General features: G+C 37.9%; 1 protein-coding gene across 1 annotated transcript in view; it reads left to right on the top strand.

Moving 5' to 3' along the window:
- The first annotated feature begins 81 nt into the window (after positions 1–81).
- The window catches only part of LOC146004608 (alpha-galactosidase MYORG-like), a 73,795-nt gene continuing 57,724 nt past the window's right edge, over positions 82–16,152 (top strand). Inside the window, exon 1 of the mRNA XM_083143482.1 lies at positions 82–257. The gene's annotated coding sequence lies outside the window, so the exon portion shown is untranslated. The remainder of the gene's footprint in view (positions 258–16,152) is intronic.

Genomic DNA, 16,152 nt, shown 5'->3' with positions numbered 1-16,152 from the left:
GCCAGATGATTGCTGAAATTAGTTTGTGCGCGGATTCGGAGATACGCTTGTGTTAGTTAATATGTACTGTAAGAATTTGTTTTGTGTTAATTAGTCATCTTTTGCTAATATGGTGAAACTTCTCTCTTGCGCATGTGCTTATGTAATATGGGAACTATATTATGACAAAATACCAGTACAAATTTTTGTAGACATTTTTTAGTTCGTTCTCAGTGGTATTCTGATTTGGACGAGATGTTTTGAACGAAAATTCAGAGGTAAGCTAGTTTATCACTCTACGAAATCTCTGTAACACTTTGTATTTTATATAATTATAATTCGCCTTACTTATAGCCTTACAGGTCAGGAGGTCAGAGGGGCAAACACGATTTTTTGTCTGGGGGGCAAGTACTAGGATAACTGTACCAATAATAATAATAACAACAAAATAATGACATTTTTATTATTACTAGTGGTAGTAGTAGTATCAAAGACGTTATTATCCTCATAAATTACCCAAAACGGGGGTAGAAGTCGGTGCTAGAGCATTTAGTTTAGTTTAGTTTAGTTTATTTGCGTCCAAGGACTACCGGTGTGTACAAATTACAGTACATGGTAATATAGGACATGTCAATACTTACATTACAATACAATACTACATTAATAGATTTTGCTTTAATAACAAACGCACAGATAGTTATCCCAATAATATTTTACAAATTTCTGACATCCCAGTGACAGATTCTCACAAATATTTAGGTATACATTTTGATAGACGTTTTACATGGAATACACACATTTTATATTTATTAAACAAAGGTCAAAAGTTTTTAAACATAATTCGTAGCATGACAACAACAAAATGGGGAGGCCACCCAAAAATTTTACTTCTCTTTTATAAAAATTGCTTTCGCTCATTTTTCGACTATGCAGCTTTCAGCTACGGGGGAGCAAAATCCAATCTACTCGACAAAATAGATATATTACAAAGAAAAGCATTGAGAATTTGTCTAGGTCTTATGCAATCAAGCCCCAATGTAAGTGTTTATATGGAGAGTAAAGAGACTTCTTTGAGTCACAGGCGGATTCAATTAACAATAAAATTCCTCCTTAAATCATGGGAAAATCATCATCATCCATTTAATAAATTGTTTGAAATACAAAAACAATGGGCTGAAGCCGATGTAATAAATCCTCATACCACCTCATATTTCCTTGTATACTGTCATTACTTATTTCCAGAACTTCGATCTAATACTTTCACTCTCTTACATCCTTTGATCTATCAACTAGATATTCCATTATATACTCAATGTTCAATCCACTTCAGAGATCTAGGTTTACATGCATTGTACAGAGAAAAATGGCCAATGCATGTAATGATTTACACCGATGGTTCTAAGAATAACAATAGTGTAGGATGTGCCTATTACATCCCAGAGAAAAACATTTATCAACAATTTAGATTACCTATAGATTCATCTATTTTTACTGCGGAAAGTTACGCCCTATACAAAGCCTTACAATATGGAATAGCGGAAGACTTTAAAAAAATTCTTCTCCTTACAGATTCGCTGAGTGTTCTTCAAGCATTATCTACATCCTATCCCAAATTATGTCACCAATCATATCTTATTATTTTAATTATTCAACAAATTCAACTTGCTTGCAAAAGAAACATTGACATACAATTCAGTTATGTCAAAGCACATGATATTAATGTAGGAAATGATAGAGTGGACATATACGCTAAACAGGCCAGAGATTTACAACTCATAAGTTTCAATAGGTTAATGTATACTGATTTATTACCACGAGTAAAAATCAAACTTATGGAACAATGGAATAAATGGTGCAAAGATCAATTTAAGTTTGTGGGCAACACATATAGATGGATTGCAGAATTTAAATCTAAAGTCCCTTGGTTCAATTCATACACACTCCCACGGCAAGTCATAGTTTTTATTAATAGATTAAGAACAGGACACGTACGTACACCAGCACATTTAGCAAAAATAAAAATTAAAACTCAAGAAAATTGTAAATGTGGCAATAATAATCCTGATGCTCAACATTTAATTCTAGAATGTCCAATCTATTCAGTACAACAAATCATACTCTACAAAGGTTTTCAACGTTTAAAAATTCCATTTCCAATATCACTATCATCCATTTTAACAGATTTATCCCCTTCATTAATATGGATGCTGTATGCATATTCTCGAAAATGTAGACTTGAAATATAAAGTGATTTTTAAGAAACAGCAAAATGGACAAAAAAAAGTGAATTATTTATAATAATTGTTATATATTTGTGATTCCGATTAATTTGTTAATTTGTGAGACTAACTGCCAACTTTAGAAGAAAACATTAAAATAAATTAAAAAAAAAAACAATAACGATGTCCAAAGTCGACAAGATAATGCTGACAGGGACAAAAAAAAGAAGAAGAAGAAGTAATAGATTTTACAAATACAAAATATATAGCCAAAAATTGTAAAAAATTGGGTCTTACTCTGGTATTATATCAAAATCACAAAAAATGTATAACATGAGATGATATAGAACATTACAGCCTACTTCTAGGTGATACTAATTATCCACTTTCATTTGACATTTAATTTTACAAGAATAATATGTGATTATACTACATTATGTACATTTGTCTTATGTAAAAGTTGCTTCCATGTATTCAGCTATAGAATAAAAAACATGCTTCAGAAGCATTGATTTTATCTTGTGCTTGAATATCATCAATTTTTTGTTTGGAACAAACGATTTGAAATAATTTTTCAACACGTTCAATTTCACATTAGCTAATAATGGAAAACAAGCACACAAACTGTATTTTTGAATGGCAGAAAATGAATGATAAATGCTTCCAGGGGCGCCGACTTGTCAAAATTATTGGGGGGCGGGCTCTGTTCACTGAAATAAATTAATGAATGACTCACTCTCTTCCTTTTTTAAGTTTTGGCCTCAGTGTTCGGAATCTCATAAAAGCCCATGAATTCCTCAAAAATATTAAAATTTTTATTCACAGTTCCAATGCAGAATATTAATTGTCCACGGATGGATATGTCACAAGTTTCGTCAACCATTATAGCAAAATATTCTCGACTTTTAATATCTGCTACCACGGAGCGCAAAACAGATCTTCCTAATGTATCAATGATGTCCTTCTGAATGTCATGTGAGAGCCATTTGTAGCCCGAACGTCCCATCCATTATTTAGTTCATGCACATCGTCTTTTGAAACTTTTTTTTAGTAAAAATTTTAACAATACTCATAATTACATTCTTTGTATATAGTAATAAGTCATGTGTTTTGTTGTCTCTGGTTATAGCCCCCCCAAAGTTGATGGTTTAGCGGTCTCAGCCCCCAAAGTTGATCAGGGTGGCGACAGACCTGGAAAACCGGGAAAAGTCAGGGAATTTGAGGTGACAAAAAAAAGTCAGGGAAATGTCAGGGAATTTCGTCTTCATTGACTTTTTTTTATTATTTATTTAAAGATATCGTTATGGAACTGCACGGGAACAGGAAATCTCGTTCGTAAGTTTCGGCCTCAACTTTTAGGCCCCTTTTATGTGCAATACAACCACGGCGCCAGAAACCAGTGATGGTAGGAGGAGAGAGAGAGAAAGAGAGAGAAATTTCTCTCGCCTGGGCTTCTCACCCTAAATTTTAAATTCGAGCACTCTTTGTAGGAAAATTGTTATAACTCGGGCACTATGGGAATAATCTACTTCGGATAAGTTTTGTTTTGCAGCTAGAACATCAGAGCATGCAACCGTGTACAACTCAGAACGCCGGACCGAGGAAGGGGGCTTGAGGGGCACGAATTTCAATGGAAAAAAACAAAAATCTGGAGTTTGCCCACTCTTCTCCCGCTATTTTGGGGAGAAGTCGCGAACTTTAGTATTCTTTTCAAATAATGAACATTTTTCAAGAGAATGAAAAATGTTTCATGTTATTGGGTGCCATACAAGTTGGATAATAAACCAAAATGTGATTTTATTTTTTTATTTTTTTTTACAAATAATAGGTAATTTGCATACTGCTCAGAAAATTGTTATAACTCGGGCACTATGGGAGCAATCTTCTTCGGATAAGTTTTGTTTTGCAGCTAAAACATAAGAGCATGCAACCGTGTACAATTCAGAACGCCGGACCGATGAAGGGGAGCTTGGGGCACGACCCCCGAATTTCAATGGGAAAAACGTAAAAATCTGGAGTTTCACCTTCTTCAAGTTCTTCCCCGCTATTTTGGGGAGAGCGCGCGAACTTTAGTATTCTTTTCAAAGAATGGACATTTCTGAAGAGAACGTAACATGTTTCATGTTCTTGGGTGCCATACAAGTTGAATAATAAGCCAAAATGTGATTTTTTTAAGAAAAATAGGTAATTTTCATTTTTGGAGGTAAATTGTTATAACTCGGGCACTATGGGAGCAATCTACTTCGGATAAGTTTTGTTTTTAAGCTATAACATCAGAACATGCAACCGTGTACAATTCAAGACGCCGGACCGAGGAAGGGGGGCATGGGGGCGCAACCCCGGAATTTCAATGAAAAAACATAAAAATCTTGAGTTTGCCCCCTCTTCTCCAGCTATTTTGGGGAGAAGGTGCAAACCTTAGTATTCTCTTCAAAGAATGTATGTTTGCAAAGAGAATGAAACATGTTTCATGTTCTTGGGTGCCATACAAGTTGAATAATAAGCCAAAATGTGAAACTCTGTTTTTTACGAAAAATTGGTAATTTGCATATTGCTCAGAAAATTGTTATAACTCTGGCACTATGGGAGCAATCTACTTCGGATAAGTTTTGTTTTGCAGCTAAAATATCAGAGCATGCAACCGTGTACAATTCAGAACGCCGAACCGAGAAAGGGGGTTTGGGGGGCGCGACCCCCGAATTTCAATGAAAAAAACCATAAAAATCTGGAGTTTGCCCCCTCTTCTCCTATTTGGGAAGAAGGAGCGAACTTTAGTATTCTTTTCGAAGAATAGACATTTCTCAAGATAATGAAACATGTTTCATGTTCTTGGGTGCCATACAAGTTGAATAATAAACCAAAATGTGATTTTTTTAATATTTTTTTTACGAAAAATAGGTAATTTGCATATTGCTCAGAAAATTGTTATAACTCGGGCACTATGGGAGCAATCTACTTCATTTGTTTTGTTTTGCAGCTAAAACATCATAGCATGTAACCGTGTGCAATATAGAACGCTGAACCGAGGAAGGGGGGGGGGGGTTGGGGGTGCGACCACTGAATTTCAATGAAAAAAAAAATAAAAATTGGAGTTTGCCCCCTCTTCTGCCGCTATTTTGGGGAGAAGGCGCAAACCTTAGTATTCTCTTCAAAGAATGGACGTTTCCAAAGATATTGAAAAATGTTTCATGTTCCTGGGGGCCATACAAGTGGAATAATGAGCCAAAATGTGAAACTCTTCTCGGAAATGTGGCATGGATATGTTGCGGAGAGGGGGGAAGGTTGGTCATCAATATGAATTTTCCAGGCCTGCTCCAGACCTGTGTTAGAGTTTCCACCCAAACATAAGAGTATGAAGGTACAAAAAGCACATTCATTCCGTAATCAGCACCATGATACCATATGGTATCATCGGGGGAGTAAAGATTAAGCCTCTTAAATATTATGTGGAAAATGCATTGAATTATAATTTTTTCATGTCCGTATGGGAGTAGTAAGGGGACTTGTCAACAGATGGATGGGATAAGAGCGGGTGGCGCCGTCCGATAGTTGTCGGACATCGTAGTAAGGCATTTTGTTGGGCAAACTGAAGGAACATGGAAACAAATAGGTTCCATTGATACATGCGATTTTTGTCGAATATCGCCACCCGACAAAGTATCTCACTACAACATGCGACAGAAATAGCATGGACTGCAATATCCAACAAAAATCGCATGCATAAACAAGAAGAGCTTTAGACTGCAAATATGCTGCTGGAATTTTATTACTCTTCTGGCTCACTTCACCTTATCTAATGTAGCAGTGCTTACGAAGGTTTTCTTTCATCATCCTGACGTATTACTGGTTTCGCACAAGTTAACATACGTTTACAATGGCATTGCACTATTCTTAGATATCAAGAAGAATCCAACCAAATGGAATATATATTGAATACTATCACGAAAAAGTGAAACATAAACCTGCGTTGGTGAACGTTATAAAAATTGGCAAGTGCATGCTCCCAACCTCAAATTTACTGCAACACTAGTAGTATTACAATGAAATTATTGTCACTCTCTGTCCTGTCTGTTTAAACTCGTGAGAGATGGTCATTAATCTCTCGCTGAGTAAGGTTAATGTCCAATATTATGAAATAAAATACTAATAATAAATACGTAAATATTTTAATATCATATTTACTCGAATCATTCAATCATAAAAGCAAATCACTTTCTTCAAGAATTGACTTTTCTCTGTCAGCCCTACTAAATTTTCACTTTCCATCTACTAATTTATACGAGGGGTGGCCAGAAAGTAATTTCCAATTAGTAGGGACATTGATTTTTCGCAAACGCGAAAACCGTGAAAAATGGTAATTGCTGCGAAGTTATGTTTAGGAATGTGCAGTGATGTCTGGACACATTTTTCGCCCGTTCGAAATATCGAAATAATGCGAATTTGTCATAAAATGCGAATTGTTGGCGTTTTTGGCGATTTTTTAAAGAAAATGTCCTAAAACAACGAAAAATTCCATGAAATCCAACATTCTTGTCTTTTCTAGGCCATGTTTGTGTACATAGAACATGCAAGTTTTCCAACATTTTACTCAAGAGTAAACTATAGAGTTATACGTACATGGAATAATTCTGAGAGCCACATTAAATCATGTATTTCCCACGATTTTTTCAACTTCTATCAAAACCATTTGCATCACAGAGCAAAGTGGCAGGGTTCTAACAGGAGATCGAGTGCGTATCTACCAGGCGCGGTTGGCCCTATAGCGCACAGGATCAGTGAACCCCCACTTATACGGCATTTACCTTGAGAATGGACAATAAACAATGTCTTTACCTTTTGACAATTTTTCGCTAAAATTTCTACACGCGAAGTCATGCATTTGTGTCCGTAACACTGCAAATTATATTGCTGAGAAAGAGAAACCGCGAGTCGGCCGCCCTCGTGCAGACCCTCAGCTGAACCCCCACAGGAGAGCTCCTGCCATAGTGAAGGTTCGGGCGGCAGGCAGAAGCTCGGGGTAGCTATATGAGCAAAATACATGGAAGAGGATATTGAGGAACCTCGATCTCCACCCAACGGTCATGCGCAGTTCGTGCTCTCTCAGAAGCCACAGCAGAAGCCAGAAGGCACCGTCCTCGCTGCAAGCGAGACCCAGCTGGTTCCTCTCTTCCAGTGTTGCCCTATGAGGTTCAACTTTGAAGCGCATTCGTTACATATTCAATCTTCTCTGTTGAATAATTTTTGTGCCGAACTTCTTGGCATAAATGCAAAATTGGGCAGAGAAGGATGAGTAGAAATGAATGAATGTTGGAAATAGACGCGATGAATTAAAATAAAATAAATACATTACTAAAATAATTCGAGCATGTATTCAGACTTTTTCCTTAAAGATGGAAACACTTCGGATATGTGAAAGTAAAAGAATGCCGCGATCTTAGACAAGAAAGGAAGATGTGACAAACACTGTCGGTTTCAATATTTCAATTTTGTAAGTTTTCGAAGTGCTTTCATAGTTGTTGCAAAGTATTGATGCTCCGAAGGATGGACTATGTTACGTCATTTGATGCAGTGTAGGTGTTGCCGTCTGCGCAAGTAAGAAATGACCGCTAAAATGCATACAATTAACGGAAACAAAATGTCTCGTCTGTTGAAAGCAAATTAGAGATAAAGCGGTGCTGGTTGACCAACTCCAAATTTGAAAAAAGGAAATAAAAGCTGTAGCGTTTCAATGATAGGGTCTCAGGTATCTGGTACGCACATGCAATTGGTTGCCATTTCCCTTTAATAATTGTAGAAACATTGTGAATATTCGTTTTATAATTGCAGGCATGGACTTCCGAACGGAAAAAGGTCACACTCGCCTGGAGAATTAATGTCAACGTAAAACTATTTATTATCCACATATAATTTCATTTGAGTCACAGTAATTTATGATAATTATTATGAAACTCTGCTATGAAACCTCATTCTATGAAATAATTATGTACCAATCTTTTAAGCCCCCCCCCCCCCGATCCCTTTGTTTCGAGAAGAAAGTATTTGCGGAAACTGAATATGTGTCATATGACTTCGGTGAACCCCCAGGAAAATAATGCACGAGCCGCAGCTGGTATCTACCGTCACATGGGAGCCACATCTTCGTATTTGTCGCACGAGATATGTTTTGAATTACCAAGCTAAGTGCGCACCATCAGCATTTATCGAGCGAGTAATAATGGAGCTCAGTCGTTAGGGCGTCTGACTACTATGCGAGAGACTCAGGGTCGATCCCCTGCTGGGGAGAACCGGGATGTTTTTCACCTATTCGAACTGAGCGTGCAATGTAGGCTACATCGCAGTCTGTGAGAGACTGTATGAGAGCTGCAATCTTTAACCTAGAACTGTCCTAGACCGGCTGCATTGCAACTGTACCAGATTACAGCTACATGCCACTTCTTCCTGCCTGCATGTGTGTGTGTCGCTCTCCGACCACTAGTGCTGCGTATAGGCACCATTGGAGCTTTTTTCAGGATGCCCCTCGTATATGAACTTTCAGAAGCTTTTATTATTAGAGTGTCCTGTTTTAATGTGTAGTTAGCTAAAACAGGTATCTATACAATGCAATTCTATAAATTCCTTGCATTAAATTTCTAATGCCTACATACCCTTCTCGTCAACAATAATGGTATAACTGCATGTTGTCAGTTTCACAGTACTTCACTTGGATATACTGTACTGAAGCAGAAATCCCTTCGATAATGTAAGGAAATATGACACTTTATTTTGTTCGATTCAATTGTTTCACTTATATGCAAGAGTTAAGTTGTTTGCTTTACAGAGAAGAGAGAAGTACGAGGGGCGATCAGGTTGCTCTGACCCTAACATAGAAAGAGCGGCAATAGGGTTTCAATTTTTTTTATTATTCTCAACATACTCCCCTGCAACTCCAATGCACTTTTCCCATCGGTGCTCCAACGCCTGGATACCTTGCCAAAAAAATCTTCCGACTGGTCCTCCAACCATGAGTCCACAGCCCTTATCACCTCAGAATCATCAGAATTTTTTTGCCCACGAATGTCATTCTTCAAATGTTTGAACAAATAGAAATCACTGGGGGCCAAATCTGGGGAATATGGTGAGTGCGGCAACAATTCGAACGATGCATCTGCGATAGCGGCCCTCGCAATGCGTGAGGTGTGGACAGGTTCATTGTCCTGGTAAAGGAGCACACCACGGGACAACATCCCACGCCTCTTTTTCTTGATGGAATCACGTAATTTTTTGATTAGGTCACTGTAGTATGTGCCACTGATGGTTTGGTCTCTTTGTAGATAGTCCACAAGAAGGACACCCTTGCAGTCCCAGAAAATTGAGGCCTTCACCTTCTTGGCTGACGTTTGCACCTTGACCTTCTTCGTTGGTGGAGAATGTGGGTGTTTCCACTCCATGCGTTGTGATTTTGTTTCTGGGTCGAAGTGATGGACCCATGTTTCATCCATAGTTACAAATCGGGCAAGGAAATCGTCTATATCAGCACGGAACTTGTCAAGAAGTTCTTGACTGATGAGCACTCAGGTGCGCTTCTAATCTGGGGTTAGGTTTCGAGGGACCCATCTTGCAGCAATTTTTTTCATTTGCAATTCCTGGGTAATTATGTTTTGAACAGTACCAAATGACAGGTCACACATCTCAGCAACAAGACGGATAGTGACTCGACGATCCTTCAGCACGATATTGTGGACTTTGTTAATGTTTTCGGTCGTCATGACAGTTTTTGGTGCTCCACCTGCATGTTCATCCTCACACGACTCTCTCCCACAATTAAACTCACGACACCATCTCTTCACCATACTATATGAAGGAGCAGTGTCCCCTAGTGTATCCACCAAGTCCTCATGAATTTTGGATACCGTCCACTTCTTCTTCACAAAATATTTGATCACCGCTTTCACCTCAGTTTTCTCCATTCTGGCACATTGACACAACTTCACTCAGTTAAACCCCTGTAAAAAGAAAACTGTACGCTACTCAGACTTGCAATTCAGAATGAAAGCATATAAAGGATCACTTAACAACAACAAAATAAAAAATCAATCATAACGTCATTCCTTATATGCTAGGGTCGGAGCAACCTGATCGCCCCTCGTAGCTTCATGCATCGAAAAATGAGTCTGACGTCATGGTTCTTGCAAGCAGAGGGTTCCAAACCTTAGTGGAAATATCAACATATAATACCGAGAATGTATAGGAAGACTGATAAATTACAAATTGTATTTCTTAATCAATCACTCTTCACTCTTATCTCATTTAGTCGTAACTTTATAAATAATCAAGTATTTTATTTTAAACTTACTGCGTATGACAAAATTCCATAATCCTTCCGTAGCTTGTGAATTGTAATAATTTTCCAAATTCACTATTTTGCAGTTTGAATTCAAATCATAGAGAATAGAGAAATTAAGTCAATTTCATAGAAGATAATTTTGGTACTTAACAAAACCATACGTGGATGTGTATGAGTTTATTATTTCCATTTGCAGAAACATCAATTTAGTTTAGTTTGTAATTGTCAGGGAAAAATGTAAATTTTGTCCTGGAAAACCTGGAAAAGTCCGGGAATTTCATTTCTGCTTGTTTGTAGCCACCCTGTTGATGGTCTAGAACATTTCAAATGTGTATTTAAAGTAAAGTTCATGTGGCACAATTCAGAGTAAACTTTACAATAGACGGCAAAATAATACATTAGATCCTCTTAAGCAAAATTATTTGGGGGGCTCTGCCCCCACATCGTTAACATTGGGGGGGGGCTAAAGCCCCCCAAGCCACATGGAGTCGGCGCCTATGAATGCTTCCAAATATAATTATTTTTGTACATATAACATGCATAACTTTCATGTACAAGTTATGTTTTACACATATGCAACATGGAGCGACATATGCATATGCAACATCCTAACACTGAATTGTGTACGTATTCAAAGTTTATTCAATACATACATTCAACCCACATTAGCGAAAACAAGCAGAATGCGAGCTAAGCGAGCAAGAAAGTTTTTAGATCCAATTTTTGCAACTGAAAACAATATTGATTTAATAGGGGGCAAATAATTTCACAAGGCGCCATGACATTCCATGGCCGATTCACGTCGCCCCTTAGCTACGGGTCTGAACTTCACAAGACTGATGAAAGCAGGCATTGCGAGCGAAGCGAGATAGAAAATTTTACGAAATGTATTTTTATTTGCATAAAATTTGAAATCGAGGGGGGAAATTGCTCTTCTGTGCCCCGCTACATGTGCCCTTGGCCATCAATGTTTGCCCCCCTATTTGCCTCTAATAGGGTGCAAATAATATCACGGGGCGCCAAGGCATTCTTTCTTTCACAACTTTTTTTTTTTTTATGTAGATCATTCGGCGCCCATTAGCTACAGCTCTGAACTTGAGGAGATTGAGAAAAGCAGGCATTGCGAGCAAAGCGAGCAAGAAAATTTTACGAAATATATTCCTATTTGCATAAAATTTGGAATCGAGGGGGCCAATTGCTCCTCTACAATTTCCCTCTCAGTGGTCTGTTGTCAAATGGATGCAGCATTGCCAACCCTCCCGATAAGAAATAATGTGTGAAATAAATCTAAATGCTGATAAATTGTGCTAGAGCAACCACAAGGAAAAGAACCAGTTGACCCCCACTTTTGCCCGCGCACTATGCTAAACTTTATCTACCAAGGAAAAATTAAAGGGTCCTTAACCCCCTCTCCCCGTCAGTTTTGGAACCTTGCCCCCCTAGATTTGAAACCCAATCGCCGCCACTGATTGTTACTATAGTCGATAACTAGTGATAGTAATTTATTATTATAATTATTTTCCGGATGATTGTAATTTTAAGTTATGCATCTACTTTCCGAGATGAGTTCAACATGATTCGTCAACTTGAAAGTGGAACGTTTGTTTTATTTGTTGCCAGTGGTGTGCCAGGATTTTCGAAAGGGGTGTGATGTTAGTATTCATGTTTTAGTTGTCAGTCCTCATTTTGTCATCTTTGCCTGCCTTATTTAGGAACAGGAAGTAATGGAAAAAATAACTTCATTAAAAATCGTGTCCAACATATGAAACTGCCACGAACAGGCGTACGTTATGTGACCTACAAATGAGAAAAGTAGTTTGAAAGCACAAGGAATGTGTAATTTGAGATACATTTTTTTAAAAAAAGGGTGCTAAATATAAATGCAAATTTGGAGAAAATATCATCGATTTTGGAGAAAAATAACACCGAAAATCAAGGCCCCTTTCTCTAAAACGCAGTGTCGTTATCATTGCCAGGTTTGAAAATATGATTGGCGTTTGCTTACTCCCACTTGGTTTGGAAAGTAACCGTCACAGGAGCGTGTAACATTTCAAGTGGAGCAGCTAGTGATGTGGCAGCTTTTTTGGGTTTTGAAGGAAAGCGACAATAATATTGTCCGGAACACAGGGGTGCCCCCCCCCCCAAGGCCAATGGCGCATCCTCCCCAAAATCATGTCATGTCTCCCCCCAAATCATATCGTAATCCCCACAAAATATTTAATTACGACAGCGTGTCTACCGAAAGTAACTTTTTCCTTAGCTTTACTGAACATTATAATTGATCTGCCCCTCCTCCCTAAACAGGGGTGCTTTCATTCAAGACCACCCCTAAAATCGTTCATCATAATCGAGAATATCGCGTGGATCCCACTTTAGACTGTAGGTTCAGTCCCGATTAGCCTTAGAGTGCATAAAGTGGACTTAAAACACCAAATCAATCAATCGAGAATATCGCTTATCTTGTAATGCAGCTTTAGTATAAAAAGTTCATATTCATCTCATTAAAGCGCCAAGCACACATCGTAGCAAAAAGACACTGCGAGCGAAACGAGCAAGAAAATTTTTACATTCATTTCTTTGTAGGCTTTGAAGAATATTAATCGAATGGGGTGTCAATACTTTCTTAAGATCCAGAGATATTTAGTCTTTTCCTTTTCCAGTTTTTCCTTCGGGGTCGAAAACGTGTGGATGCCTTATCGCTAAATACAGTCTCCAAAATGTAATGATCGAACTCTCTCTCCACTACAGAAATCCCTTGACAATCTAAGATTTAGCACTTTATCAAGAGCTTTCTATCTTCCCCTTTAAATTTCATACTCAATCCTACCACCAAAATTTCCATGCCAATTTTAGACTTACTGTTAATATTGAATAGTGGATATTGCCTCCTCCAAAAAAAATAATTCTGTCTCCTCACCCCAATTTCCACAACAGTCTAAGACAATAGTAATACACAAGAATTGGATACCCCCTTCAATTTAATGCTCAATCTCCCTCTAACTAATGTACTCGCCATATTATAAGACCTAGAGTTGGATACTGTCCCCCCAAGTTTAATTCAGAATCCCCCTTAGAACCCACGTGTCAATTAAGGCCTAATATGTACGAGTTCATATCCCCCCTCGAAAATGCCCTAAACGCTTTCATGTCTTCATCTAATGGATTAAATATGGTGCATTTAAGGTGTAACATTTTTACATATATTTTGGAAAAGATATAAATGTTGAATTTTATATTATTTGAAGGGAAAAATCCCCCGAAAAATCTTTATGGCGCAACCTGCGCCATAAAACCCCCCTGTGGGCACCCCTGCCGGAACATACGCACAGTGTAAAGAAGGAGAAAGTGAGAAAGGTGTAGATAAGACATACAGAGTGGAAGCAGATAGAAACATTCGGAACAATTTTTTTGGCTGAAACGTTTCATTTAATAATTCACCCCTGTCAATGCCGACAGCTCAGATGCCATTGTAGCCTCATTGGAATGGATTTCCTTCCTTCAACGAGAGTTATTATATTCGAACACCCTTAACAACTTTTTGACATGTTTATGTGACGGACATAAAATGTTTGACAACGCCTATTGTTAGAATATCGGGCGTGCCATATTCCTAAATGATAAAGAAGGGAGTTCTTACTTCACGTGTAGCCTTCCGTTTAAACATTTTGACATTTAACGCAAAACTACTTGGCTTGTCGTTGATAACGATTTTAAACTTTTTCTCGCATTCTATTACGGTAATGGAATTGTATCGAAGGTTGCTGGACATTTACAATAATAAGCCACGGTTGTAAGGGTCTATTCTGAAAGGAAAAGCGAGTAAGGTTCAAAGTTTCCGGTTCAAAGTATTCTGTTGGAACTAACGGTAAGTACGTATGGTAAACATTAAATGTTATTGTAAAGGTTCGTAGAGGTGGGTCCGTTGGATACTTTATGCGTTCGGAAGTTTTCGTTCGACATAAGGCAACACCCTGACGAAATTGCTTGAAACGATTGTTCTGTAGTTTCAATTAAGTCAACACATGTGTTTTGCGACGATGGGGCTAGGGTGGGCTATGGCCAAGAAAGACACTGTTGCCTCATGGTTCACGGCCTTCATAAAAAAAAATGACTTAATTTATGTAGTAACATCATTAGCTTATACATAAATAAAGGGTGTTCCGTATAGGACGGCGAATTTGAATCGAGTGTTTTGTTTCGAGGTTGGCAGACCTTTTCTTACCAATGTTGGTATCTGTTGTCATGCCGATTAATGTAGCGCCAATTGTTTTGACTCGTTTGTTGTGGTTAGGATATGGAACTCCATGAAAAATTCCCGCAACGAGTGATCTCTTTGCACGGTGACCAGGAATGGCCGGCAAGGTCATGTGATCTTACACCCTGCGATTTCTTCTTATGGGGGTTTGTGAAATCACAGGTGTACGCCAACAAACCACGAACCCTTTTGGAACTAAAGGCGGAAATCATACGGGTGATTGGAGGCATCGGGACAGACATCTGCGAGAGGGTTAATTTTGTGGAGCGTATAAATGCATGCAGACTCAGTAGGAGTGGGCATATGGACGACATTGTCTTTCATACGTAAATGGGAGATGTTACTGCTTACATATATGTGAAATATAACTTTATAGGCTTTATTTCAGTTTGTAAAGTACAAAATTTAGTGTCAAACATGGTGAAATCGTGAAGTTGATTCTCATGCATCAACTTAAAATATCGTGAGATGTTTATGCGCATACTAGAGTAAATAACTATAAAGTAATTTTGATTTCACGTTTAAAAAGTAGCTTATGTGTATGTCTTGTAAAATGGGTAATGTGAATGTTCAATACTTTGAAAACCTGCTGAAGCTCATGCAAAATCTAATAGTGTGTATTATTTATTTTATATACTGCTTTGCCATGACCTTGTGCTATGCGAGGGCCACACGGTGAAATGCTAGAACTCACTCAAATAATAATAATATTACTGAAGTGCATTCCTATTATATACAGTCTTTGGAACTAATAATCTAAACTTTAATTATTTTAGGTCCAATGGCTTTTCATTTCTTAACGAGAAACTGCCAATATTTCTATTCCACGTACACTCGCGGACGCAGGATTTTTTTGGGGGGGGGGCTGAATTGTGCAGGTGTTTTCTTGGAGGCGGCATACACAATAAGATATTTCGTATATTAAAAACTTTCCACTCAAAAATGGCAATATGGGGTCATTTTGAGGGAGGATTTTCGAGAGTTCTTCACTGTTCTTATTTCAAAATGTTGATTTTCTCAAAAATCAGCCCCTTCTGCGTACGCCAGTGTCCACGTAGGAAACAATTCTTTTTTCATTTATATGTATTAGGGAAGGACAAATTTCTTGTTTATATTGTTAAAAGAACATTTGGAAATAACTGTCAATATTATGTTTATTCTTTCAGATGCCATTTGCAAAAGGAGATAAGAGCATCCTTCTATCTATAGCTATATCATTGTCAGTCTTAGTTAGTTCTGTTGCAGAATTACCAGTTTTACAACACAACCTTCTGGAAATTAGTATTCTGAAGATGCTGAATCATTTGACAAGAAAATTTCATCGAACTCCATCATGCGTATTGATTCTAAGAGAAAGGTGCGATAATGCTGCCTCC

The sequence above is a fragment of the Lepisma saccharinum genome, chromosome 22 (genome assembly GCF_977018435.1).
Source record: "Lepisma saccharinum chromosome 22, izLepSacc3.1, whole genome shotgun sequence".
NCBI lineage: Eukaryota > Metazoa > Arthropoda > Insecta > Zygentoma > Lepismatidae > Lepisma > Lepisma saccharinum.
This window is presented reverse-complemented; position numbering and strand designations above follow the sequence as displayed.